We start from the raw sequence: 27,780 nt of genomic DNA, 5'->3' as shown, positions 1-27,780 counted from the left end.
GCTCTTCTTAGAGTGGAAGCAAGGCTCTAATGCAGTAAGATAAAAAAGAGAGGAAGGCACCTCTAAGTGCAGTATTGACAATTTATTAACAATAGATAAATTGCACTTACAAGATAAATAGTTAAAAAGACTCATTGTGTGGTGTAATAAAATCCAGGTGGAACATCCAGCAGCAAACTCTGTCTATAGGATCAGGAAGTAGAGCCCAGGATGTACCTGTGCATCAAAAATGAGGCTTGGAGAGCAGAGTCAGATGTAGGAGGTGAAGGGGGCAGTAATGTATTTCGGCGCATGCTCAGTAGGCTCCTTCAGACCTGAGCCCCAATAGAACCCTGAGATTTTTATAGTGTGAGAAGGGAATGGGAGGAAGGCAAGTAGTTCCTGGGTCCTAAAGACCTACATGTTTTCCTGCATCGTACAGGAATTAACCAGTTGCCGACCAGCCACAGTACGTATACTGCAGCAGGGCGGCACTGCTGCGTAAAATCATGTTTATAAACATCATTTTGCAAAATAGGTAGGGGGCGCGCGCCGATCGCGGCCGCGGGTGTCAATCACCAGGTCCCGGCCGGTCATTATCCGCCGGGTCCCGTCGATTGCCGGCAAACAGTGAAACAGAGCACAGCTGCATTGTTTACAATGCAGCTCTGCTCCCTGTCAGTTCCTAACACACTGTTCCTGAGAAGTACACTCCCCCTGCCCACTAGTAAAACAGTCCCCTCACACAGTTAACCCTTTGATTGCCTAAAAATGTTAACCCCTTCCTCCCTGTACTGATCACTGTATTGGTGTCACTGGGGATGTCAGTGACCCCAAGTCAGTTCCCCCCCAATGTCAAGATGTCCGCCGCAGTCCTGCAGTCCCGCCATAAGTCGCTGATCACTGTCACTGATCACTGTCATAAGTCGTTGATCACTGCCATAAGTTGCTGATCGCCGCCATTATTAGTATATAAAAAAAATCCCCGTATCTTTCCCGCCATTTGTAGACGCTATAACTTTCACATAAACCAATTAATTTACACGTATTGGGATTTTTTTTAGCAAAGACACGTCGCAAAATACATTTTGAAATTTATGACGAAATTTGATTTTTAATTTTTTTTACTGGACATGTTTTATAGCAAAAAGTCCAAAATATTGTTTTTTGTTATAGCGCAAAAAATAAAAACGCACAGGCAATCAAATACCACCGAAAGAAAGCTCAATTCGTGGAAAAAAAGGACGTAAATTTAATTTGGGTGCAGTGTTGCATGACCACGCATTCGTCAGCTAAAGTAACGCAGCGCCGTAACACAAACTGCTTCTGTAACCGCTTCCTGGCCGCCCTATAGCAGAAATACTGCTACAGGGCGGCATGGGTTCACAAAATCACACATATATATATATACATGATTTGCGCTCCCGTGGTTTTCATGCCCCTCCCAGATAGCGTCAAATTGCCCGTCAGTACACCGGTCATCACATTTAACCCCTTGACTGCCAGGAACACGCTTATACACAATAAACCTCCATTGCTAGTATAGTGTCTGAAAGGATCAATATCTTTGATCAGATCAGCACTATACCAGTGTTCACATTAGTATAGTGTCCCCAAAAATGCAGCGTTAGCAGGATCAGCCCCGACACCTACCAGCACCTGCATTTAGCCCCTACGCTTACCCCCCCCACTTCTCCCCCAGCAAGTGCAGTGTCAGTAGGTCATTGTCACTTGATACATTGCACACAAAACTGCAGTATTGGCAGAATCAGGCCTGATCAGGCCTGATCTGTGTTTACCGGCACTTGCCGGTAAATTTTGAGGACTCTCATATGCAGCAAAGTGCCAGTACTAGTGCCGCGCTAGCTTTTGGTGAACTGGCGAGCACCAGCGGTCTAGTACATCTTGGTCTTTCACATATCTCTTAGATTGTAAGCTCCCAGGATCATGGCACTCCTAACCCTCTTGAATTGAACTGTATTGTTGCTGTATTGTCTCCCGTTATACTGTAGAGCGCTGAGCAAACTGTTGGCGCCATATAAATCCTGTATAATAATAATACCAGCACTGCAGTATGACTTGGTGATGTGGCGAGTCCCATAAGTCCAGTACAAGCCGGTGTGGTGACAAGCACATGTATTGTCCTGCAGCCACCAAGAATTCGCACACAGGCCCATAGAGCTCCTAGATGTGCTTGCCCTCCTCCCCTTGATTTTTTAAGCTGTTTTTCACGGAATATCTGTATGCGTCGATTGTGGATCAAATCAATTTATATACGCAACAATTTATCGCCGCCGACCCAAATTCAAACCTTGTCAGACCAGTCGCATGGAAACTCATTACGGTTTTCGAATTTACAATTTTTTGGGGCCTAACCCTCAACATGGGCATTACTAAAAAAAATTAATTGCGGTTGTATTGGTCCACATACCTGATTCATCATATGCCGTGTTCTCTGCTGCCAAGACCAGGCATAGATATGATAGTATAATGTGCTTTATGCATTTCAACGACAATACACTCTGTCATCATCGGGGTAACCCTGAATTTGACCGGCTCCACAACATTCAGCCCCTTGTAAATCACCTTAACCAAAAATTTGCAGATGTCTATACTCCCCAACAAAAAATCTGCGTTGATGAGTCCCTCATTAATTTTTCTGGCCACCTTGCATTCAAACAATTTCTCCCCAGCAAGCATGCCAGGTGTGGGGTCAAGATGCAGAAGACCTGTGAGAGGGCAACAGGCTATACTTATAAGTTTCGGATTTACGAGGTAAAAGATAGTCACGTGTAGCCCCCCGGAGCCCAGACTACATGGGGAGCAGTGACAAAATAGTTTGGGACTTGGTGTCATCCTCTTTCCATACGGGGTACCACTAATATGTGGACAATTTTTATTCAAGTGTGCCACTATTTAGACATTTGTTTAATCTTGGAATTGGCACATGTAGCAAAGTGTGACCTAATGTGTGCACACCATTAGAAGTGGGTGGATGCAGGGCGGTATATTCTAATGGTGGGCATACCACACACTTTTTCTGGCAGAGACTTCTTCTCTTTTTTTCATTCAGCCCACAGGCTGCATACAAAAAAAAAGAACATAGCATATATACCCAACAAGGATCAGCGATGTACTGGTACATCACTGGACTTTGAATGGTTATACCAGGATGATGCCTACAGCTGCAGGAATCATCCTGGTATACTTTTTTTCAGCCGGTGATCGGCTTTCATGTAAAAGCAATCCTAGTGGCTAATTAATTGCAGGATTGCTTTTACAAGCAGCGGGAGATAATGCCCCCTCTCCCGCTGCCTTCCACGGCCTTCTCGGGCAGTCCCGTGCCATCGGGGGGAACCTGAGAATGCATCCGGTGTTTCTGCCAGCTGACCATAGAGCTGATTGAAGACCAGAGTGGTGCCATTCATCTCTATAGTCTAAGAATTCGGAAGCTATGAGCATTTCATCACTTCAGTTTCGAGGGATATAAACAGCACCATTTGTAAATTGGGAAAGCATCTGATCACACTGATTTTGGTTTGATTAGATAATGTAAGCGCAAAGGAGATATTCAGAGTCTGATAGACCCCAGATTTCTCAAAAAGGAATATATGACAATGCCCATTGAAGTTATAGGGGATATTTGCATTCCCTGTGATAGAATTAAAAGTGATAAAAAAAAAAATGAAAGGTACAATGTAAAAATAAAATAAAAGTAACTTAAAAAAAAAATAAAAAACTCACCCCTGTGTGCACAAGCATTGACCCTGAGCCAGTATGTAAACAGCGGTTGCGCCATACATGTGAGGTATCGCCGTGAATGTCAGATCCAGTGCAGTAATTCTAACACTAGACCTCCTCTGTAAATCTAAAATGGTAGCTTTTAAAGGCTATTAAAGTGTTGCCTATGGATATTAAAAATGTATGTAGTTTGTTGCCATTGCACGGGGCATTCGCAGTTTTAAAGCATGTCATGTTTGGTATCTATTTACTCGGCATACCATCATCTTTTATATTTTACCAAATAATTGGCCAATATAGTGTTTTTGTGCATTAAAAAAGTAAATTTTAAAAAAATTATTGGGTATCCCCGAGGAAGTCACAAGCAGTCTGTGATGTAACGCGTAGGTACGCCAATACGCAGCTTCCGGTGCACAGTGACGCACTTCCGGCGTTCGTTGCCATCTTGGTATACCCACACACATGCAGTACACCCACACATCGGTGAGGAGGGGGAACTGCTGGAACATGTGAGTGGCATTCTTCTGTTTATAATAAAGGCGTCTTGGTTAAAGTTAATACTCTACTTAGAGGATCTTTTTTTGGCTCACTGGGCTGGTGAGCTATTGTTCTTTAGAAGCTTCCGGTCTGGGGCAACGGGAGCCATATAGGAGATCCACTGCATGATGATGGTTACCAGCCTTTATGATTAAGGAGCCAGGGTGATTCTGAAAGCTGTTTGGCCCCTGGGGGTCACCGGGAGGAGGTGAGGAGCCAATCTAGCCGTAATAGAAGAAGAGTGTTGACATGATCACGGAATTACAAGCACTATTGCACATTGCATGAATTTATACATTACTTATCAATTGTTTTATGGACATTTTGATTATTGGAGTGGTATTTGAAGTGTGGACACTTTATTGCACTTAAGCACTTTTTGTTTACCCCTTTTATTTGAAGGGGGGTTGCATCATTTATAGTGTGTGGGCACGGCTTATGAGTCACGTTTTATTAGTGGCACATTATATTTATATGTATATTTGCATTATTTATTTTGGCACTTTATCATCTTTACACTTTTTAGTATATTTATTATAACCAGTGGTTTAGTATTGATTATTATTATTTTTGAATGAGCGCTGCACTATTTATCAATTATTTAACACTGTTTAGGTATCAGTTTTGAGTGTTGGCAGCTTCAAGTGAGGTTCCACTTCCTTTTTAGCGCAGGAGGACCTTGGTTCCTACCCCAAACTATTTGCTGAGTGCCATGTTGAATCAATAGAAGAATTTATTTTTTTACCACAAGTTTTGGAAAATGACAAAAAAAATTATTTTTTTTATACCCAAAATTGTCACTTAAATGATTTACTGCTCACACATGCCATGGGTATATGTGGAATTGCTCCCCAAAATACATTCTGCTACTTCACCCAAGTATGGGGGTACCACATGTGAGAGACGTTTTGGCAGTCTAGCCAAGTACAGGACCCCAAAATTCAATAAGCACCTTCAGGCTTTTAAAGGGCTTTATTTCCTCAATACACTTCCAGACTACCTTTCACAGTTTCGGAGTCCCTGAAATGCCAGGATAGCACCTAAGCCCCCCAAATGACCCCTTTTTGGAAAGTAGACACCCCAAGGAATTTGATAGGAAGCATGGTAAGTATTTTGCAGATCTCATTTGTTGCCACAAGTTTTTGGAAAATGAAGAAAAAAAAACAAAAACATTTTTTGTATTCTTTTTTTATATTTCAAAACCTTGTGAGAACAAAATGAGATCTGCAAAATACTCACCATGCCTCTTTTTAAATTCCTTGGGGTATCTACTTTCCAGAGAGGGGTCATTTGGGGGGGGTTTGGTGCTATCCTGGCATGTTTGGGCCTTCGAAACTGTGATAGGTATTGAGGAAGTGAAATGAAGAAGTCACGCACCTTCAGGCTTTCAAAGTGGTCATTGGATTTCAGGCTCCTGTATGTGGCTAGGCTCCCAAAAAGTCTCACACATGTGGTATCTTCATACTCGGTAGAAGTAGCAGAATGTATTTTGGGGTGTAATTCCATATATACCCATGGCTTTTGCGAGAAATAAATCATTTAAATGACAACTTTGTGTAAAAAAAAAAAAAAAATGTTTTTGTCATTTTCCAGAAACTTGTGGAAAAAAAATAAATCTTCCATGGACACAATGGGGTTTATTTACTAAAGCTGGAGAGTCCAAAATCAGACTCCCTTCTGCATAGAAACCAATCAGCTTCTAACCTCAGCTTGTTCAATGAAGCTTTGGCAATGAAACCTGGAAGCTGATTGGTTTCTATGCAGAAGGGAGTCTGATTTTGGACTCTCCAGCTTTAGTAAATAAACCCCAATATGCCTTTCAGGAGATAGCTTAGGGTGTCTACTTTACGAAAAGGGGTCATTTGATGGTGTTTGTACTATCCTGGTATTTTAGCACCTCATAAAATGATGAGCAGTCAGAAAGTAAATGCTGTGTAGATTCCATTATCTATACCATAGTCTGGGATTTTTTTTAACCAAAAACATGTAGCAGAATACATTTTGGCCTAAATTTATGACGAAATTTTAGTTTTTTTGGATATTTTTTATGACTGAAATGAGAAAATATTGTTTTTTTAGAAAAACATTTTTTTTCTTTAAAAATGTTTTTGTTTATAGCGCCAAAAATAAAAAGTGCACAGGTGATCAAATACCACCAAAAGAAAGCTCTATTTGTGTGAAAAAAGGACATAAATTTCATTTATGTACCGTATTGCATGACCGCGCAATTGTCCATTAAACTAGCGCAGCGCTGTATAGTAAAAAAATTGCGTAAATTGCAGTATCTATACCATAGTTTGTAGACGCTATAACTTTCACACAAAGCAATCAATATACACTTATTGTGATTTTTTTTTACCAAAAACATAGCAGAATACATTTTAGCCTAAATTTATAACCAACTTTGAGTTTACTATATATTTTTTATAGCTGAAAGTAAAAAATATTGTTTTTCTTTAAAATTTTTGGTCTTTTTTTGTTTATAGCGTGAAAAATAAAAAGCGCACAGGTGATCAAATACCACTGAAAGAAAGCTCTATTTGTGTGAAAAAAGGACGTAAATTTTGTTTGGGTGCAGCATTGCATGACCGCGCAATTATTAAAAGCAGCCTGGTAATGAAGGGGGGTAAATCCTCTGGATAGCAAGTGGTTAAATAAACGGAGTTGAAAACAGGAGATTATAACAGGAGTCTACTAACCTGTAAATGACAACTGGAAATAAAACGGGACTCAGCAAGCGCTCAACATAGAAAGCAGCTGATACACTAAAAAGGAAACCATATACTTTCTAAAACCAATATAAATGTAAAACGTGCAGCGCTAATAATAGAAATAGGGATATAGGATAAATATCTGATTACTCCCCAAATAAAGTGCCACAGTAACGTGCTAAGTTAATACAATAGATACTCAGTAGATAATCATTTGGTGATTAATCACCATATTGGGTAGTTTATAATAATGTCCAGATATGCAATGACTAGAATATATGCATAAATAAATAAATAATAGTCCCAATAAAGTGCAGGAAATACAAATGTGAACACAATTTTGGGATCTCAGTAGTATCAATCGAATATTCCTGTGACGTGCGGGGTATGGTAAAAATGCACACTCACTGGATGCACATTTTAAATGCACCCGGTCTGGAAATCTCTCCTCTGGAGTCTGGGGTAATTAGGAGTCAGCCAGAGGTCCCCTTTAGGTGGGATAGAATGCAGCCTGGTGTGCATATCCCTCTATGGACAATGGGGTATGTGCCTGGGATCCTGGGGATTAGAGGCTCGGTACAGAGCAAAACAGAAGGATGCTCATAGTGTAATACTTTGATAAATGCAAAGGTTTATTGTGCAATATAAGCGAAAAAGCTTAGGGTAGCAGAATATACAGATGCACATGGAGCTGCTTACTACTCTAACCAGCTGGAAAGTCAAGATAGCTGCCGGACCTCCGTAATCCGGTGGCGTGACGTCACGGTGTGTGGCTCCTTCTTAACGTGTTTCGTACAAACGTACATTTTCCAGACCGGGCGATATTCCATTCCATCCATGAGGGGACCTTAGGCAGACTGCAATATATTTACACATTGTGCATTTAAAATGTGCATCCGGTGAGTGTGCATTTTTACCATACCCCGCATGTCACCGGAATATTCGATTGATACTACTGAGATCACAAGATTGTATTCACATTTGTATTTCCTGCACTTTATTGGGACTATTATTTATTTATGCATATATCTAGTCATTGCATATCTTGACATTATTATAAACTACCCAATATTGTGATTAATCACCAAATGATTATCTACTGAGTATCTATTGTATTAACTTAGCACATTACTGTGGCACTTTATTTGGGGAGTAATCAGATATTTAACCTATATCTCTATTTCCATTATTAGTACTGCACGTTTTACATTTATATTGTAAATGACAACTGATCTTTCCTGTTAATATTGTAACTGGGATATCAGTGCTAACAGGGTTGAGGGTTCTGTGCACTGCACAGTGTGCCGCATGTATGCAGCAATGGAGCAACAGCTCCAGGATGGATACCGCTGCAACCGATGTGAGCGGCTTGCCCTTCTGGAATCTCACGTTAGAGGTCTGGAGGAGAAAGTTGCAACACTGGACAGAGCTATCAACCTTGAAAGGGGTCTTCTGCTCTCTGGGCAGGTAACTAATGGGATTGATGTGGAGGGTGGATGGGCTAATCAGGATTATCAGGTAGGAAGATGGGTTACTGTAACGAGAGGGAGTGGTAGGGGATCACAGAAAAGGAAGGCTGGCCCTGGGTTTGAGCACCCAAACAGATTTGCCAAGTTGGGTGAAGATGTGGGGGTGGCAAGCTCAGGGGTGGTAGCCCTGGATGTCACTGCTCTCTCTAACAGCCGGGAGGGTAGACCATCTGGAAAGGGTGGTGAGGGTAGTGCAGGAAGGTCTAGACAGCTGGTGGTAGTAAGGGATTCTATGATCAGAAGGACTGATAGAATAATTTGTCACCAGGATCGCCTCAACCAAATGGTTTGCTTTCTCCCTGGAGCCAGGGTTCGGCATGTGGTGGACCAGGTTGATAAATTACTGGGAGGGGCTGGGCATGACCCAGCTGTCTTGGTTCATATTGGAACCAATGACAGAATACATGGAAGGTGGAGGCTCCTTAAGAATCAATTTAAAGAACTAGGCTGCAAGTTGAAGGGAAGGACCTTCAAGGTGATATTCTCTGAAATATTACCTGTGCCATGCGCAACTCAGGAAAGATGGGGGGAGATTACAGAACTCAATGCATGGCTGAAGACCTGGTGTAAGAGGGAAGGATTTGGGTTTCTAGAGCACTGGGCTGACTTTTCATTGGGGTGCAACCTATATGCTAGGGATGGTCTGCACCTAAATGGAAGGGGGTCTGCTCTGCTAGAGAGGTTTATGGGAAGGCTGGAGGAGTATTTAAACTAGGATTGAGGGGGGAGGGAGAATTAGATTATAACGGGGTAGACAGATCAGACAGGGGTCAGTACTTATTGGTGGGTGGAATTGGGAAAGATGGGGGGAAGACTATGGCAGATGATAAAAAGGTTCCCATGTTACAAACAACCAGTGGAATTGGTACCATTTGTATGAAAATAAAAAATATGCAAAATACGTCTGAACAAGGTGTCAATCAATTAAAGTGTTCACCAATGCCAGAAGTCTGCAAAGCAAAATAAGTGAGTTGGAAGCTTTGTTGCATGAAGAGAGCTATGATTAAATTGGTATTGCTGAATCTTGGCTTCATTCTTCGCATGACTGGGCCATTAATATTCCTGGCTATGTTCTCTTTCGGAGAGACAGAGTAAATAGGAAAGGTGGTGGTATATGTCTCTATGTGAGAAGTGATCTCAGAGCGAGTATGAAAGAGGACCTAGTTGATGGAGAGTGTGATGAGGCTGAAGTATTATGGGTGGAACTGCACATGGGGGTGCATACTATAAAGGTAATTATTGGAGTTTGTTATAAGCCTCCCAGTGTTAATGAGGAGGTGGAAACTAAGCTCCTTGCACAGATCGAAAGGGCTGCAAGGGCTGGGACAGTGATAATAATTGGGGGATTTTAACTAGCCGGAAATTGACTGGAGTAATGGTACTGCAGGAACAGTTAAAGGGCAAACATTTTTAAACCTACTACAGGACAATTTTATGGTACAGTTCATAGAGGCCCCTACTAAGAATGATGTTCTGCTGGACCTGGTAATCTCAAACCATGCAGAGCCTATTACGAATGTCCATATAAAAGAACATCTGGGTAGCAGTGACCATAACATGATTTAATTTATTGTTAGCTGTAAACAGCAAGCACATACGGGAAAAATAAAACCGCTCAATTTCAAGAGAGGTAATTTTCCAAGGCTGAGAGCTGCTCTCCAAGACTTAGACTGGGAGGGAATATTGGCATTGATGAACACAACACAGAAATGGGAGTTCTTCAAAAAGACTGAATGTGAGCACACTGCAAAATATATTCCCATGGGCAACAAGTTTAAAAGGCTAAAAATCAAACCTATCTGGCTTACGGCCAAAGTTAAAAAGGCTATAGATAATAATAAAAGAGCTTTTATTCAGTATAAAAATGAAGGAACGCTATCACTGTTTAAACATTACAAAGAATATAACAGAATATGCAAAAAGGAATTGAAGGCTGCAAAAATTGATAACGAACGACAGATTGCAAAAGATAGCAGGACCAACCCCAAAAAATTCTTCAAATATATTAATAGTAAAAAGGTTCGGTCAGGGCATGTAGGCCCTTTACAAAATAATCTAGAGTGGGTGACTGGGGACAAAGAGAAGGCAAATTTATGTAATGCTTTCTTCAGCTCTGTATATACAAAGGAACAAGGGGGAGCTCTTGTCCATAATGGGCAAGGTATTGACACAGCCCCAGATGATCCACATTTGCTCACAATTGATATGATCCAAAAATATTTAGACAGAATAAAGGTGAATTTCAAAGCCATTGTTTCTAATTTTTAGGGACTCTTTAATGACTGGCATAGTACCACTGGATTGGCGTTAGGCCAATGTGGTGCCAATATTTAAAAAGGGGTCAAAATCTTTACCAAGTAATTACAGACCTGTTAGTTTAACTTCTATAGTTGGGAAGATACTAGAGATTTTAATAAAGGACCACCTAGATGAGTTCTTGCTGGAAAAGAATATTTTAAGCAACAGACAACAAGGATTCATGAAAGACAGAAGTTGTCAAACAAATCTGATTTCTTTTTATGAGGGGGTGAGCAAAACCTTGGACAGCGGTGCGCGGTAGACGTGGTATACTTGGATTTTGCAAAAGCATTTGACACAGTTCCCCACACATGGCTAATTTGTAAGGTAAAGTCAACGGGCTTGTAAAAATCCATATGTAAATGGATAGAAAACTGGCTAAAAGATCGTATTCAGAGAGTAGTGGTTAATGATTCATACTCTGAATGGTCTGGGGTCATCAGTGGTGTACCACAGGGTTCAGTGCTGGGACCCTTACTTTTTAATATATTTATAAATGATATAGGGTCAGAGATTGAAAATCCCATTTCAGTCTTTGCAGATGACACCAAGCTGTGCAGTGGAATAACGTCCTTACAGGATGTCTTCAACTTACAAGCCGACCTCAATGCACTGTTTAATTGGGCAACTATGTGGCAAACGAGATTTAATGTTGATAAATGTAAGGTTATGCACTTGGGGGTTAAGAATATGCATGCATCATACATACTAGGGGGGGTACAGCTAGATCAAAGGTGGAGAAGGATCTGGGAGTTCTAGTAGATCACAAGCTTAATAATGGCATGCAATGCCAAGCTTCGGCTTCTAAAGCGAACAAAATCCTCTCTTGTATTAAAAGAGATATAGACTCCAGAGAGAGAGAGATATATCATAATACCCCTGTACAAGTCATTAGTAAGACCTCATCTGGAATATGCAGTTCAGTGTTGGGCACCAATTCACAAAAAGAACATTGGGGAACTGGAAAAAGTACAGGGAAGGGTAACCAAACTGATAAAAGGCATGGAGGTGCTCAGCTATGAGGAAAGATTAGAGGAACTAGATTTATTCTCTCTTGAGAAGAGGAGATTAAGAGGGGGATATGATCAACATGTATAAATACATCAGTGGTTCATATAGTGAACTCGGTGTAGAGCTATTCACCCTGAGGTCAACACAGAGGACAAGGGGCACTCTTTACGTCTCGAGGAAAAGAAATGTAATCTCCAAACACGGAAAGGTTTCTTCACAGTTAGAGCTGTGAAAATGTGGAATAAACTCCCTCAAGAGTTGGTTCAGGCCAGCTCAGTGGATTGCTTCAAAAAAGGCCTGGATTATTTCTTAAATACCCAGAATATAACTGGATACTAACATTTATAGGTAAAGTTGATCCAGGGAATATCTGATTGTCTCTCGGGGGATCAGAAAGGAATTTTTTTCCCAGCAGGTGCAAATTGGATCATGCTTTGCTGGATTTTTTTGCCTTCCTCTGGATCAACTGTGGGTATAGGATTATACCTTTTTTTTTTCTATGGTTGAACTGGATGGACTTTTGTCTTTTTTTCAACCAGACTAACTATGTAACTATGTAACCCAAGTTTTCATACAGGAAAGCTCCCAGCTTAAAAGGGGAAATAGCACCTAGCACACTTAAAAGTAAGACAAAGAACACAGTTCCTCTCACCCTTTCCCCTATTGTTGGTATGTATCAGTGAAAAAAACCCTTATGTAAGAAATGCCAGTTTATTCATCGTAGACAAAAGGAGTACACCGTCAAAGGGATATCATATCAGATTAAGGAATTTTACACATGCTCTTCTGAATACGTGGTCTATTGTCTAATTTGTCCTTGTGGTCTGAACTATGTGGGTAGAACCACACGTACCCTTCATAAACATTTTGGTGAGCACCATCGCCTTGTAGAGGATGGAAAAGATCAGCATAGTGTACCCATACATTTCCTTGAATGCCACGGTAAATCCACTGACGGTCTTAGTGTGTGGATCATTGAAGGAATGCCACGGGACCTCCCTCTGGCAGAGCGCTTTATGCGTTTCTGTCAGAGGGAAACTTTTTATATCTACACCTTGGATGTGTTATCCCCCGGTGGCCTAAATGAAGAGCTTGAAATAAGCTACATTCTATAGAGACATTCACTTCCTTATAAAAATCAACACAATATCTTTATACAGCTGTGTGTACTTTATCACTAGTAGTCCTTTTTTCCAACAAATTTAGGTTTATCCCTTCCTTATCCCTCTCTCATTTAACTATGATCCCTATTAGTACATCATAAAGCGATAATAAGGAGATACACAAAATTCACATACTATTATAGCAAGCCCATTTATTAAAATGCATTTTTCTAACTTTGTTTTTAATTTTGCTTTTATATTTATTTCTATTACTTTTTTATTTATGGTACAATAATCTACCTTTTTCATTATCTCATTGATTTATTCATTATCATTAACATTTATTGTTCTATTCTAATTTATTTTTAGAATTAATTTAATTGTTATTTTCTATTTCCCTTCTATCGAATATTAAATTTTTTTAGATATATGTTATTATATGTATACATACACACTCGTATACTTTTTAACCTAAAAGCATTAGAGCTATTCTCTCGAGTGGTTTTATTTCTGTCTTTATATCTTTTTTACATCTGTATTAATTCCTGTACGATGCAGGAAAACATGTAGGTCCTTAGGACCCAGGAACTACTTGTCTCCCTCTCATTCCCTTCACACTATAAAAATGTCAGGGTTCTATTGGGGCTCAGGTCTGAAGAAGGAGCCTACTGAGCATGCTCTGAAATGCATTACTACCCCATCTTCACCTCCTAGATCCGATTCTGTTCTCCAAGTCTCATTTTTGATGCACAGGCACATCCTGGGCTCTACTACCTGATCCTATAGACAGAGTTTGCTGGTGGATGGCTGGATGTTCCACCTGGATTTTATTACACCACACGATGAGTCTTTTTAACTATTTATCTTGTAAGTGCAATTTATCTATTGTTTATTAATAAATTGTCAATACTGCACTTAGAGGTTTTTTTTTTTTTGGGGGGGGGGGTTTCCAATCATGCAGCAGTGTGATTGGCTACACAGTGATGATGTCAGAAGGAGTATGTCTACAGGTTCTCAATAGCTAGTAGTTGGTTGAAACTTCTCGGTGACACCTCTGTGGGGGTGCAAACTCCAAAACAACAACACATATTGTAGCAAGCGTACACACAGAGACGGACGCCGCCCTCCATTTTGTTAAGAATTCTCCATGTCTCCCCTCATTCTCCCCCTCCCTCTCTGAGAGCCACAGTGGCATCTGGTCGGTGTGGGTGTTGGAAGTGTCACAGGCAGGCCAGAGCACAGCAGGGAGCCCAGCACTATACAACCTCTCTGAGCTGAGCGCCTGGCTGTCTAAGAAAGCTGTGCAATCTAGCACATCGGTAAAGATCACGCAAGCCTTCCCAGGAGTTCAAAGACATTCCAGAGGAGCACAAACCAGATAACACTTTTAAAATCCATTTTTCCCCTATGTCTCATATCTTGGAATATGAGAGACTTACAGTACATAAAAAACAGGCATATCTTCAGATTGCCAACGAGAAGAAAAACAGTTTGATAGGTCACACTCCCTGACTGGAATACCTAGGAAAGCACATCTCTGGAACCCTTCAAATATGTATTTCATATTTCATATCTACCCGTTCTTCAGATGCGTCTGCATAGTAATCTACCCGCGAGTGGAATGTCACTTGTGCATAGGAAAAGTTATGAGCCAAAATATGAACTATAAGAGATTTTGGCTCTAGTTTAGTTCTACGCCAATACCTTCCCTCCCTAAACGGGGCATTGGTCCTTGACTTCAGAGACATCCCTTGCTAGGGAACTACAAAATGGGCTGTCAGGCCTAAGAGAGTGAAGTTGAAGAATTCTCCCTTTTAACATCAGAACCAACCTGGGAGATATGCACTTTTGCTTTGAAACTTGATCTGCAAACCCAAGGCTGATTGGCAAGTGCTTTAACCCTTTAACTTCCTTTCTGTTACCTCTTTGCTGTGCTGTTGTTCTCTGTATATTTATATATATATTGGTTACATTTTTTTTCTGTAAATATTTTTATTGCACCCTTTTGACCTTTTAGTAATAAATCTTTCTTTCTGAAAGTGTTGAACTGTTTCTAAAGCCCTTAATGCAATTTACAAATTCCTGCCTCTAAAAGAGCGCTACTGTGTTTGTTTAACCCTCTGTATAACCGGTCTGCGGTGACAGTGTTATACAGACGATTACCTCAACCATTATAGTGTTATTGCTGGTATCGCCGAGTTTCCTCTTTCTCTGTACAAAAAGGAGGTGGTGGCAGTGTGAAAGGTTAATTGTGTAATTAACCTGACCCAGTAACAATCTCTCCTAGGCTGCCGGTACATCGATTTTGGTCAAATTAGCTGGAAAATCGTTGTGCAGGGTGCAGCTGGGCGTGGCATTGTTACGCATGTGACCTCGCGGTTTTAGATTGGCTAGTCCTTCGGTCACGAGTTTGGTGAGAAGGTCAGGGGTCTGACGCCATGTTCGTCACACATATATGAAGTGGCTAGGCATTAAAGCCCACTCAGTGTGCTGCCACATATAGGTGTGAGTCTGTTGTAAAGAAATTAAGTTCCTCTGCAGTGGTGAACACTCTTCTGCCTCTGTCCTGAATCCCTGGTCGCCAGAGTTTGCGTCTGCTGAGCTGTAGTGTCACAGTGACATTTTTACTTTATAGGCACACATCAGTCGTCTCTACCTCAGCACCACTTATTCATGCCTAATACCACCCAGCACAGACTGATCCTACCCAGCACATGCACCACTGCTGTATGGTTACATATGTATATCATGCCCACAGGGCTGCAAAGGACAAAATATGCCCCACTGTAGAAAGATTGCCCTAGGAATGCTTGGAGGTGAAATTTTGCTAGTCATTTTCAATGCTTCCAAATAGCATGGGGAGTGGCTGGATAATGGCCACCCTCCACACCCTTTGGGCTCAGGCAGAGGGAGCTGAAATAAAAATTCATTTTAAATGGAGCTAGACTGCAGAATACTGAGCTGTTGCATGTGTAAGATGAAATGCAGACATGGAGGCCTTAGTTGTACTTTAATCTCACCTGAATGTTACATTTTAAGTAGATTATTATTCGCAGAAATAAGAGCCAAGTCAGAATTAATAGCCACATAATGTAGATATGCACTATTATGTACATCTAATTATATCATGTAGTCTCTGTATCCCCACCTCTGCCCATTTCCAAAGCAGGACATGAGAGGTGAAAATTACCTTTGAAAATCACTGAGCTGGAAAGTTGCTAATGTCTTTTTACTGAAGCATGCATTGCATACCTGTGTGTATGGTATAAATGTTTTAATGTTAACAGTTTCTGAGTCCATTAGAGAGTCAAGAAGGTGTCAAATGCACTACAAAGTATTCTCTTGGTCATCACTGTTCCTGTGTTTGCTAACATTTGAGTTATGTGGCATTGCAATTTTCCTGTTTTTCAGTTATATAAAAGATGCAAGTACACAGATTTTCCAGGTCTAATAATTAACTTGTATGTTGTTTAGGTTTAAATTAGAACAGTAATACTGCCATTATTGAGCCACCAATTAGGATGGTTGAGCATTAATGTTTAGAAATCAGTCTGTTTGGTTTACAATAATGGCATTCTGCTGCTAGTGCTGAAATATCTTAACCCAAGGTCTAAAATAACAGAAAAGCAAAATAGTGGCCTGTATTTTTCCCAGAAAAGGTTATCTGTACCTCTCTGTAAGATTTTATGTTACTAGCCAAGTTTATAAAATATAATCTAAATGTTAGCGTTACACCTAAGGTGATCTAGATTTAAAGGTACAGTCAAAATGATCCCTTTGCTGTTTTTCCATTTCTTTTTGCCTCTTTGTGAGCTTTGGTACAATGTATAGTTAAAATTATGCGTTTGAAAGAAAAGGAAGGTCTAAAGTAATGTATTCCTTCCACCTACCTATCCATACCATAGATCTATTTTTATCAGTTTTGATTTGTCAAGTCAGTAGCTCTCTATCTGTGGTACTCTGTCAAACTAACCAATTATGTGCATACTGTAGCTGGAATGAGGCTCATTGATTTTTCCGTCTTTACTGTTTTTGCTTTACTCCATCAAACTGCCTCTATACCAGGTTTGGCTTAGATTTGTAACAAATTGCAAAAAAAAACAAACCTGCTACATAAAGTAGAACCCAAATCACCTCTCAGCTTAATATTGAAGTCAGACTATTGAAAGCTGATTTCTTTTTGGCAGCTATGGGTAGTATCATACAGTATACCATTCTATATCACTGTACTTTGCCATGTCAGGTGAAATTCTTCATTAAACCTTCTTCGAGTGTCCATATAACCGTAGTACATATGTTTCTCTACTCTCTCCAGACTTTATTTGATAACTTGGTGAAAATAATTATTTATTTGATAACTAAAACTGGAATAGAGCGAATCTGGAGCAGCTGTGCATAGTAACCAATCAACTTCTAACTTCAGCTTGTTCAGTTAAGCTTTGAAAAGAAAAATACAATAAAAGCTAGAAGCTGATTGGGTGCCATACACAGCTGCTTCAGATTCTGTCTCTATCTTGCTCTCTATGGGTTACTGTATTAATTATTAATTTTCTTTTCACTATAAAGTGAAAAAACTCATAGCTGTGTAAATGCAGTTTTTCTATTTGTAAGATATCTCTACTTTTCTACTTCTAGCTCATATAATATTTATTCTCTCTCTAATATATATATATGCAACAAAACAAACAAATAGGTCTCTGTTGTGCTCTGGATTTCTGCCATTTGCTTCTATAGACAGCTTGTTGGGTAGACAGACACATAACAAGAGGGGGTGGAGTTACTTGAAATATATCACATCACTGCAAATTGTTTGTAACAAATTTGTCACCTGCAATATACATAATTATAGGTCCCTTATTTATATGTAATTGCAAAGAGGGGAAACAAAATTCTTAAAACGGGTATAATGGCAGGTAAGAGACTCTTGAATTTGATAATACTGGCTGCAAAGGCTAATTTGCTAAAGGTGGTTCACTCAGAATCTCATGCACCTATGCATGGTAGCCAATCAGCTTCTAACCTCAGCTTGTTCAATGAAGATTAAGACCTCGGTAGCACCGGGTGCGTCTTTGCATGCGATTTGCCATGTTACTTGCACCCAATTGTCCACAATTACAGCAGTCATATCGTTGCGATTAAGACTTGGTCGAAGCCGCACCGATTTCTAAAGTAGTGCATGCACTACTTTAGGTGCGACTTGCATTGACATCTGTGTCTTGCAAGCCACAGATGTCTTGCAAGTCGCACCTCAAGTCAGAATACCATCCGACTTTGAAATCGTGTGACTTCACAGTATGACCAAGGTGTAAGCAAAAAAAATTGTAAGCTGGCGTTTTCTTTGCATAAGTGCATGAGATTCTGGGTGCACCAGCTTCAGTACATAAACCCCACTATGTGTTACCGATGAACATTTCAAGTGCAAAAACCATTCTTAAAATGTGAGGCGGTTTTATCAGCCGCCTGCCATGCGTTACCTTCATGTTTTTACAAAATTCTTATTTTCCCACAGACAGCCTGTTAAATATGCTGTTATTCTTTCAAAGCCCTCTGCAGCAGCATTTAAAAGTCTGTTGCATGTAACATCTATGTAATATTTATGTTATTATGTTTTATCTTTTCTTCTTGACTTCTCTCCTGTGTAATTGGTGCCCGAAGCAAAGTGAACAAGAAGGTACCTATCTGCAGGCAGCAAATGCTTCTTGCGTGCTCATTAGACCTTTGCTTGGTTGTTTTTAATTTTCTCAAATTGGCATATTTTAAGATTTTTTTTTAAATGAAATGTTCTATTAGTCCTTAAATTATACAGAGAGGCTAAGAGGTTAACACAAGAATACAAATGTGTTTTACCGCTGGATACAAATGCTTTAATTCAGGTTGACAAGTTACAGTCAACATGAGATTGTCAGCTCTGCTGAACAGGCATGCTGTGTTCTCTTTGACCTTGAGCATAACTGAGAAATGAAAGCACAAATGGTAAACAGAACAGTGAACACTCTAGCAATAGTTAAGTGCTATGTTGCCTCATTCTGAAACAAAACGGTGAATTCTATACAAGCACTTCTTTTTTTTTTTTTTTTTTTTTTATTTCAAACAGCACGTAAGTTGTAATCTACTGCACAGACACACATTTTTTTGGTTACAAACTTGGCATACCCTTCATAGCTGGTCCCCAAAGTCTCATTAGTAGTTTAAAGCTAGTAATATAATTTGCCCTCCAATCTCATTTGGAGACACATCTCTAGGGTATTTTTCACCTCTCTTTTTCCTGGATTTATCCATGGATCTCCCAAGAGACTTATTTTAAATATATACTGCATATGTACTCAAAAGTATGTGGCACTTTTAACCCTTTGGATCCCTCCACTAGCATCTGTACTGGTATTTTAAAGCCATGTATGTGGTTTTTTTTACATGTATTAAATAAAATGAGGATCACTGCAACATCTGTTGAACAGTTGGGCCTAGATATAATATGGTTACAGATTAAGGTTAGAGTACTGTTTTGTTTCACTTCAGAACCAATAAAAAAATATTGCTTTGAATGCCTAAGTATGACCATAGAAAGGCAGCTGTCTTTCCAAGGGCAAAGGGTAGAACGACATTTGTCTGTCCTGCACTGTGTCACCATAATACTTGCACACATCATGCTACTTAATAGACATGTGATGGTGGTGCATGCGCAGTAATTCTCACCTTCCCTTTTCTACATAGAAGAGTGAAGCATTTGGTGCCAGTACATACAGAGATTTTCCAACAAGATGGAAAATTTCAATGTGCAAAAAGGAGGGCCTTCCATGGCCAGTGATTCTTGATGTCTTCTTCAAAACTGGTCCTAAAACACCTGATTATTGAAAGTGATCAAATTGGGAGCAGGGCAGGTAACAAACAAAACGTTTTGTGGCCATGTTAACTACTGTATTGTCTCATGTACTGTCCCCCACTATAATGTACAGCGCTGAGCAAACCTTTTGGCGCTATATAAATACTGTATAATAACAATAATAATACTAGACAAAGACAGCTGCTTATCTGTAAATAAATAGAAAGTCCATCTTTTTCACATTTGTATCTGCTTTTATGATCTCACCTATCTGTCAACGCACTCCTGGAATGAGATAAGCAATTCTGATAAACAGAATGTACAAAGGTGGAAGACTTCTTGGTGAATTTAGATCTGGGATTGATCAAAGCCTTGCTAAACCCAGCTGTGTTGTATGCTGTCCACATCAAAGACGCTAGAATCCTAAAAACATTATTCACTAGTGAATATGAATGAAAACAGAACCATGTGCCTGCTACAGGTCAAGTGGATCACTTGAGTGGAAAGCCCATTGGAGTTGCTAAGTCTCCAAGACAAACACATTCAATGCAGATGCAGTGGCAGATGAGGGGTTAACACAAGCAGCAGTAAATGCAGGAGGGTTATAATCAAACTTGCAATCAAATTGTATGTTAATGTGTAGTGAAAAGAGGAGATCTAATCCTGGTTCACCAACAGCTGAATAGAGGAACAAACAACAAATCCTCAGGTGACGATAAAAGTGAACACATAAAAGTTTGATCTTTCCACACAAGCAAGCACTTGGGCAAAGCACTTACTTACCTTTTCATGGACGAAAATCCGCACAGTCAAATGTTCCTGTAGGGCTGAGCACAGCTTGGTAAATATTAAGCTGACAATTCAATTGCAGATAAACACCCCATCCTTGATCATGCTTTCTCTCTTTTTGGTTGAATGCACAGATTGTCCTTCTGGGAATAAGGAATTAAAATGTCTTAATCTGCGCTCACAGATATCTCAGTCTTGTTTCATCCGAAGCTTCCTCTGATGGAGAAAAAAAAAACGAAGCAGCTCTATTTCTTTTCTCTTCCAGAGCAATGTGTAGAATCCAGTAAGAGGTGAGATGCGTTGCTTCTTCCCTGTGTATCTCTTCCTCTACCTCTCACATGTGATCTCAGGCTTTTCTCTGTGTGGAGGACAGAGAGAATGAGAAAGCGGAGGATGCGAGAGGGAGAAGGACAGATGAATAGCCAGAGACAACAGTGACACCAGATGTCTGCAGGGAAGTGCTACATTTTCAGAAATACAAGCGGGAGCACTGAGGATCATTGCATGTGCCTGTCCGTTTGTCTGTGCTAACTGCGTGCTCTTAGGATGCTGGTTTCTGTGTGATCAAAGGATATGAAGATTGGGCAGCAAATTAAAAGAAAGCGTTCGTTAGTAGCATGCCTGCTGTAATGTGTCTTCTGAAAATCTGGATGCGTAGTCAATGACTTCCCGAAAAGCGGCACGTTTTCCGCAATAGTGGTTTGCTGCTCTGTGTCACCTGCTCTGTGCATTAGTCTTTTGATGTGAGAAAATCAGAAAGCATGCTGCTAGTCTACCCTCAGAAAAAGTTATTGTTTTCTGGCTTGCCTTTAACATACAAATAAAGAAAAAAAAAAGGTGGGGGAGGAGGTTTGGATAGAGAGAAACCTCACAGAGGCATGTATGGGTTTAAAGCACAAGGACACACAGGTATATTTTTAGTTGAACAAAACCCTCCAGTTGGGCCCAAGAGAGTAAAAAGCATCAGAGTTCAAATATTTGTAATCGATATTCCTATAAAAAAATGCATAGAGAGATATTAATACACAATATACATTGCAACGGAAAGATCTGAGAAAACATTTAGAAAGCAGTGCATAGAAAAGAGGAAAGAACACACACATTTCATAAACAGCAATAAATATAGATGAACGATTAGATGCAGATAACTGGAATAGAAGAGAAAGTGCTTTAATGTCTTGGTATCTTATGGTATGATATTTTACAGAGAACAGTCTACATTATACATTGGAAAAGGGGGAGGGGGGGGGGGGGTCAGTAATCTGCCAGTGCAGTAATACAGGTTTCAAAAGATGGTTGGGAAACCAGCTGTGTCCTGTATGTATAGTTGTATGTATGTATATAATATTTAACCCCTTTGAGCAAAGCTGACAAATAAGCTTAATCTTTACATCCAAGCACAGGCAGTTAATGTTCTGTATTATTTTCATAGCACCCTACACAACCATCAGCCTATAGACAACTGTAACAGCATTAGAGTCTAATTTAACATATTACCACATCTATTACCACTGTATAAACATCTTCATTTCACCTACATTTATAATTAAGAAAAATTACAGCTCACAGATACCTTAAAATTATAACATAATATTACAATACAAGGGTTGATAGCTTTTAAATGCTTTATTTTATTAGGTGTAAAACCACAGATGAAGCAAAAGGGATGCCATTTGTGTTGTGAATAGGTTGGGGTACAGATGAAGTTCAAATTCATAAGCTTTTTTTCTGCATTTGTATGATGTTTGAATAGTATTAAATGATCATTATCAGAAGAAAAAGTAACAAGGAAGGTACGCATGTTCTGTATGAATTGTCAATACTATAAAATTTAAAAAAAACGACTAAAACCCCCAGGTTTTTAGTCTCTCATCTATACATCAGTATAATACTTCTTTATAATATTTTTCATAATCTACACAAAGGATGCACATGCACAGGCAGCAGAGACTGATACACTACCTGCCTCTGAAATTATATTATTATTATTATACAGTATTTATAAAGCGCCAATAGTTCACTCAGCGCTGTACATTACAAAGGGGGACAGAACATGTGACAGAACAATACCAATACAATGCAAAACATGAGGGGATTGAGGGCCCTGCTCTTTCGAGTTTACAATCTAGGAGGGAGGGGATAGTGGTACAGGAGGAGATAGCTGTGGGGGATGGAGTGGTAGGAAGAGTGGAGGAGGTCGGCAAGTTAGCAGGGGGTGGGGTAGGCTTCCCTGAAGAGATGGGTTTTCAGGGTGCACCTAAAGGAGAGGAGAGTAGGTGATAATCTGATGGGTTGGGGCAGGGAGTTCCAGAGGATGGGTGACACCCTGGAGAAGTCCTGGAGGCGGGCATGGGAGGAGGAGACCAGGAAACTAGAGAGAAGGAGGTTTTGTGAGGAGCGGAGTGTGCGTGCTGGGCGGTACTTGGATATTAGGTCAGTGATGTAGTTCGGGGCATTATGGTGGACAGCTTTGTACGTCAGTGTTAGGATTTTGAATTTGATCCGTTGTGCAATCGGAAGCCAGTGGAGGGATTGGCAGAGAGGGGTAGCGGAAACGGAGCGGTTGGAAAGGTGAATGAGTCTGGCAGCCGTATTCAGGATCGACTGAAGCGGGGATAGCCAGCGGCGAGGCAGGCCAGTGAGGAGGGAGTTGCAGTAGTCGAGTTGTGATATGATGAGGTCGTGGATGAGCTGTTTAGTGTTTTCTGGGGTTAGGAATGTGCGTATTTTGGCGATGTTGCGGAGTTGGAGTCTGCACGAGTTAGTTAAAGATTGGACTTGGGGCTGGAAGGATAGGTTGGAGGATGGAGGGGGAGGGAGGTCGTAGGAGTTGTGAGGGGATAGGGTCGAGGGGGCAGGTGGTGAGGCGGGCATCAGAGAGGATCTTGGAGACTTCCTCGATGGTGGTAAGGTCAAAGGTGCGGAGTGTTGGGGGAGCTTCAGTATGAGGAATGTAGGGTGGGGTGGAAGTGGAGGTCAGAGCAGTGGTGGGGCCGTGGGAGAGGGGTGATGAGGGGGTAGCTGAGTGAGGGGGACCGGGGTTGGAGGGAGTTTGAGCAGCGACGAAGTCCCTGCGGGTTATGTCGAGGGGGAGGGGGGATGAGGGAGTAGCTATGTGAGAGGGGATGGGTTGAGAGGACGTGTGAGTTGCGGCGATGTCCTTGCAAATTGTGTCAATCTTGTTTTTGAAGTGATTGGCAATCTCAAGGGCGGTGAGTGAGGTGCTGGTTGGAGGTGGGGGTGGAGAGAGTAGAGAGTTGAAGGTGGAGAAGAGTCGTCGAGGATTGGAGGAGAGTGTCTTGATGAGGGTCAGGAAGTAGGCTTGTTTGGCTGCGTGGAGGGAGGAGGTGTAGGTGTGGAAGGCAGATTTGTAGCGGGTGAAGGCTTGTTGGGATTTTGTTTTGCACTATAGTCGCTCCAGGGCACGATTGTGTCGTTTGAGGGTTTTGGTGTGATCAGTCTGCCAGGGCTGGAGCGGTCGGGGTCTGATGTTGCGTGTGGTTAAAGGCGCTAGTGAGTCAAGGGCTGTTGACAGCGCGTTGTTGTAGGCAGTCATAGCCAAGTCGGGGCAGGACAGGGGGAGGATGCTGTCATGGAGTTGATCAGCTGCAGAGTGGAGGGGGGCAGGGTTAAGGTTGCGGAGGTTACGGCTGGTAGTAGTGTGACATTTGGAGGGGTAGGCGTTGGAGGACGAGGAGATAGAGAAGGTGATCAGGTTGTGGTCAGAGAGAGGGAAGGGGGTGTTAGTGAGGTTGTGGGGAGCGCAGCGGTTGGAGAAGACAAGATCAAGGATATTACCGTCGGAGTGGGTGGTGGATTGTATGCACTGTGCAAGTGCAAAGGAGGAGGTTAAGTGGAGGAGATGGGATGTGTCCGGGTTGTCGAGGTTGACAGGGATGTTGAAATCCCCAAGGATGATGGTGGGTAGCTCAGAGGAGAGGAAGAAGGGTAGCCAGGAGGAAAAGTCATCCAGGAAGCGGGGTATGGATCCAGGAGGCCGGTATATCACAGCAATCTTCAGGGGGGTTGGGGAGAATAGTCGGACGCAGTGGGCCTCAAAGGAGGAGAAGGATAGGGAGGGGGTGTTTGGGAGGACTCGGAAGGTGCTCTGCGGTGACAGGAGCGGACCAACCCCATCACCTTTACGACCGTTAGGCCTGGGTGAGTGGGTCCAGATGAGACCTCCGTAGGAGAGTGCAGCAGGGGAGGTAGAGTCAGTGGCCTGGATCCAGGTTTCTGTGATCGCTAGAAGGTTGAGGGAGCGGGAAACAAAGAGGTCGTGGATGGCGGTAAGCTTGTTGCACACCGATCGGGCGTTCAGGAGTGCACATGAAAACGGGGGGGGAGATTTTAGGGAGCAGGGGGACAGATACTAAGTTGCGGGGGTTGTGGCAGGACGTGGAGGCGGGAGGGTGTTGTGCGGGTGAGGAAGGTGGTGGAGGGCCAGGATTCGGGGAGATGTCCCCCGCGGTTAGGAGGAGGAGAAGGGTGAGAAAGGTGGCATGGGAGCGGGATGTGCAGGAGCGTGAGAAACTACTAGTGGAGGTGTTCGGGTCAGTGGGAGAGTGGAGTAATAGGAGGAGGTGGTGGGTGCGAAGAAAGCAGTGAGGACACAATATACAAATGTTTGGGAGGACCAGAGGGATATAGTGAATGGATTTTGGGAACGGAGGAGAGGAAAATGAGAAAGAGGAGTGGAAGAGGCATTTTGGGGAGGTGATGAGAGCAATAGTAGGGAGATGATATGCAGGGGGCTGTCCAGCATGCAGTAGAGTTTCTTGCTGTTGTTGTATCTTCCTGCTGCTTCAGTTCTCCTGCTTTAGTTCAACTGCTGTGTTTAACTGCTTCGCACTCGTTCAGCGCAGCACTCTATCAGAAGCAGCACCCCCATCAGAGACTGTGCTCCCCATCAATGATCTCCCCCATGAGATGATCTAAATTTATAGGGAGATGCTCAAATGAGCATTCAACTCTACCCCAATTAGAAGCTGATAAGGATCACATGAATAGTGGGGGATGTTTCATTGGGAACAGGCTAGTCGTAAACTGGGTGCAGCTGGAGGTGAGGACTGGTCAACATATACACAAATATAAATACACCATTTGTTCTGAATTTAACAGGAGTCAATGCGTTTTTCTAGTTAAGAGCGGAGGTAGGAGAAAGATGCATTTACCCAGAGAAAGCAGCAGGAGTCAGTGCGTTTTTCTAGTTAAGAGCGGAGGTAGGAGAAAGATGCATTTACCTGTGAAAGTAGAGAAGGCATAATTAGACTGCTGTGTTTAACTGCTTCGCACTCGTTCAGCGCAACACTCAATCAGAAGCAGCACCCCCATCAGAGACTGTGCCCCCCATCATATAAAACGTATTGTGTGTTGTGATGTTTCTGAGACAGATCAGAATGTTTTAGTGGACAAAGTGGAGACCCTATTGAAAAATAGTGCCTACCTCCAAAAAAGGGGGACACTGAGAAAACCAAGGACTGTGTACACAAAAAATAAAAGATTTATCAGGTTGGCATGGGCCATTATACCTGCTTGAATAGATGTTTTTCTTTGTTTGACAGGAATGTCTGTTTAACAAAAGACTATACATTTCAGCATAATACAAGTGAGTAATATAAACTGACACACATTTGCTTTTGAAGTTTTAAAATGTATTGCTCATGGGATTTCATTAGCATAACAGTTATATAACTAGAGCTTGTAGCCATACAGCCTTTTGCCCCTTTATATTTAATGAACTGCATAGTTCACATACAGTACATTGTTCTCTATCATTCTACATCCTTTACAGAAAGAATAAGTTTGTGTTTCTAGCGTAATAACCTTCAAGGAGGATGGGGCTGTCTCCAGGCAAGCCTTCTCTTGAAGTTGTGCAGTCATGCAAAAACTATAGGGCCTGTCATGGCCCTCATTTTAGAATGTGTGGTAATGTTAGTGTTCTGGCCAGAGCTTCTATTGAAAATTATGGGGATCAGTACAACCTACCTGACAGCCCACACCCACTCCTTTCATTGTGACTGTCAGTGCAACTGTGTATGATGTGCGGCACTAAATTGTAGGACAAACAGTGAGATGGATTGTGGGAGGGCCAACTGGGTACCACATCTCTTAGTAATGTAAGCATACAGTACAAAAATAAAGCATACTGGTAGTGGGTCGTTACAGGTGCCAAAAACAATACACAAAATACATAAAGATATATATTTTATTAATACAAAACTTTTTTAAAATATAAATATATCTAAAACAAGTGAAAGATTCCATGCATCTCAGCATAATAAAGCATACATATGTTAATGAGTGTCACCCATGAGTGTTTTTATTGTTATTGTAGGCAAGTAGTAGCGCCAACATGTTTCACCATAAGGCTTTATCAGGAACAAAATTCTACTTGAAAATGTGGTCACATCTGCAAATGGTGTCCATTCATGTTAGACCAGAAAAGCACTCCCACAAGGGAGCTTCCCCAATCAACCTACGTCCAACAGCAAGGAGGGAAAAAGTCACAAGAGCAGGAACATGAAGAATAAGGTTGCTGAAATTTTTTTTAGAATCAGTAAGTATAACTGAATACAATAGGACACTCCTGTGCCACTGTCATATAATGTGCAAAGCTGAATGTATTTTATACTGAGCCAATTTCAGCTTTTGCTTGACAATGGGATAGTCCTTGGTCTCTAGCTGAATTCTTCTTCCCTTCTGCCCTTCTTGGTTTGGGGCTTGGGTGATTGGGGAGGCTCCAATGGGAGTGTCAGATGCTTTTCTGGCCTACCCTGAATGGGCACACTTTGCTGATGCAAGTATTGTTCTCCTTCCTGCTGAAGACTTATGGCAAAACATTTTGAGGCTACTAATGTCTACTATAACAATAAAGACACTTGTGGATGACAGTGTTTAACCACTTTAATACCGGACACTTTCACCTCCTTCCTGTCCAGACCAATTTTCAGCTTTCAGTGCTCTCACACTTTGAATTACTATTACTCATGCAATTGTGTCATGCAACACTGTACCCAAATGTTATTTTTATTATTTATTTAAAGACAGATAGAGGTTTCTTTTGGTGGTTTTTTAATCACAACTGGGTTTTTTTTATTTTTTTGCTGTCCCAATGGTCTTGGTATGGATTGGAGGGAGGACTCCCACGCTCTTTTTTTTTTTTTTTTTTTTCTAATGATGGAAATTCTTTTGCTTACTCTCTGCTGTCAGCAGGGAATCCCTCTGACAGCAGATTGGTCTTGGCAGTTAAAGACGCAGTG

At 41.3% G+C, this 27,780-nt stretch overlaps 1 long non-coding RNA gene across 1 annotated transcript in view; it reads right to left on the bottom strand.

Moving 5' to 3' along the window:
- LOC149457509 (uncharacterized) overlaps positions 1–21,500 on the bottom strand; it is a 406,371-nt gene extending 384,871 nt beyond the window's left edge. Inside the window, exon 1 of the long non-coding RNA XR_016313621.1 lies at positions 20,513–21,500. This is a non-coding gene — a long non-coding RNA (uncharacterized LOC149457509). The remainder of the gene's footprint in view (positions 1–20,512) is intronic.
- Between the last annotated feature and the right edge of the window lie 6,280 nt (positions 21,501–27,780).

The sequence above is a fragment of the Staurois parvus genome, unplaced genomic scaffold, assembly GCF_062004578.1.
Source record: "Staurois parvus isolate SC_StPar_1 unplaced genomic scaffold, SC_StPar_1.0 ptg000316l, whole genome shotgun sequence".
NCBI lineage: Eukaryota > Metazoa > Chordata > Amphibia > Anura > Ranidae > Staurois > Staurois parvus.
The sequence above is the reverse complement of the archived record's forward strand: the minus strand, read 5'-3'. Positions and strand labels throughout refer to the sequence as shown.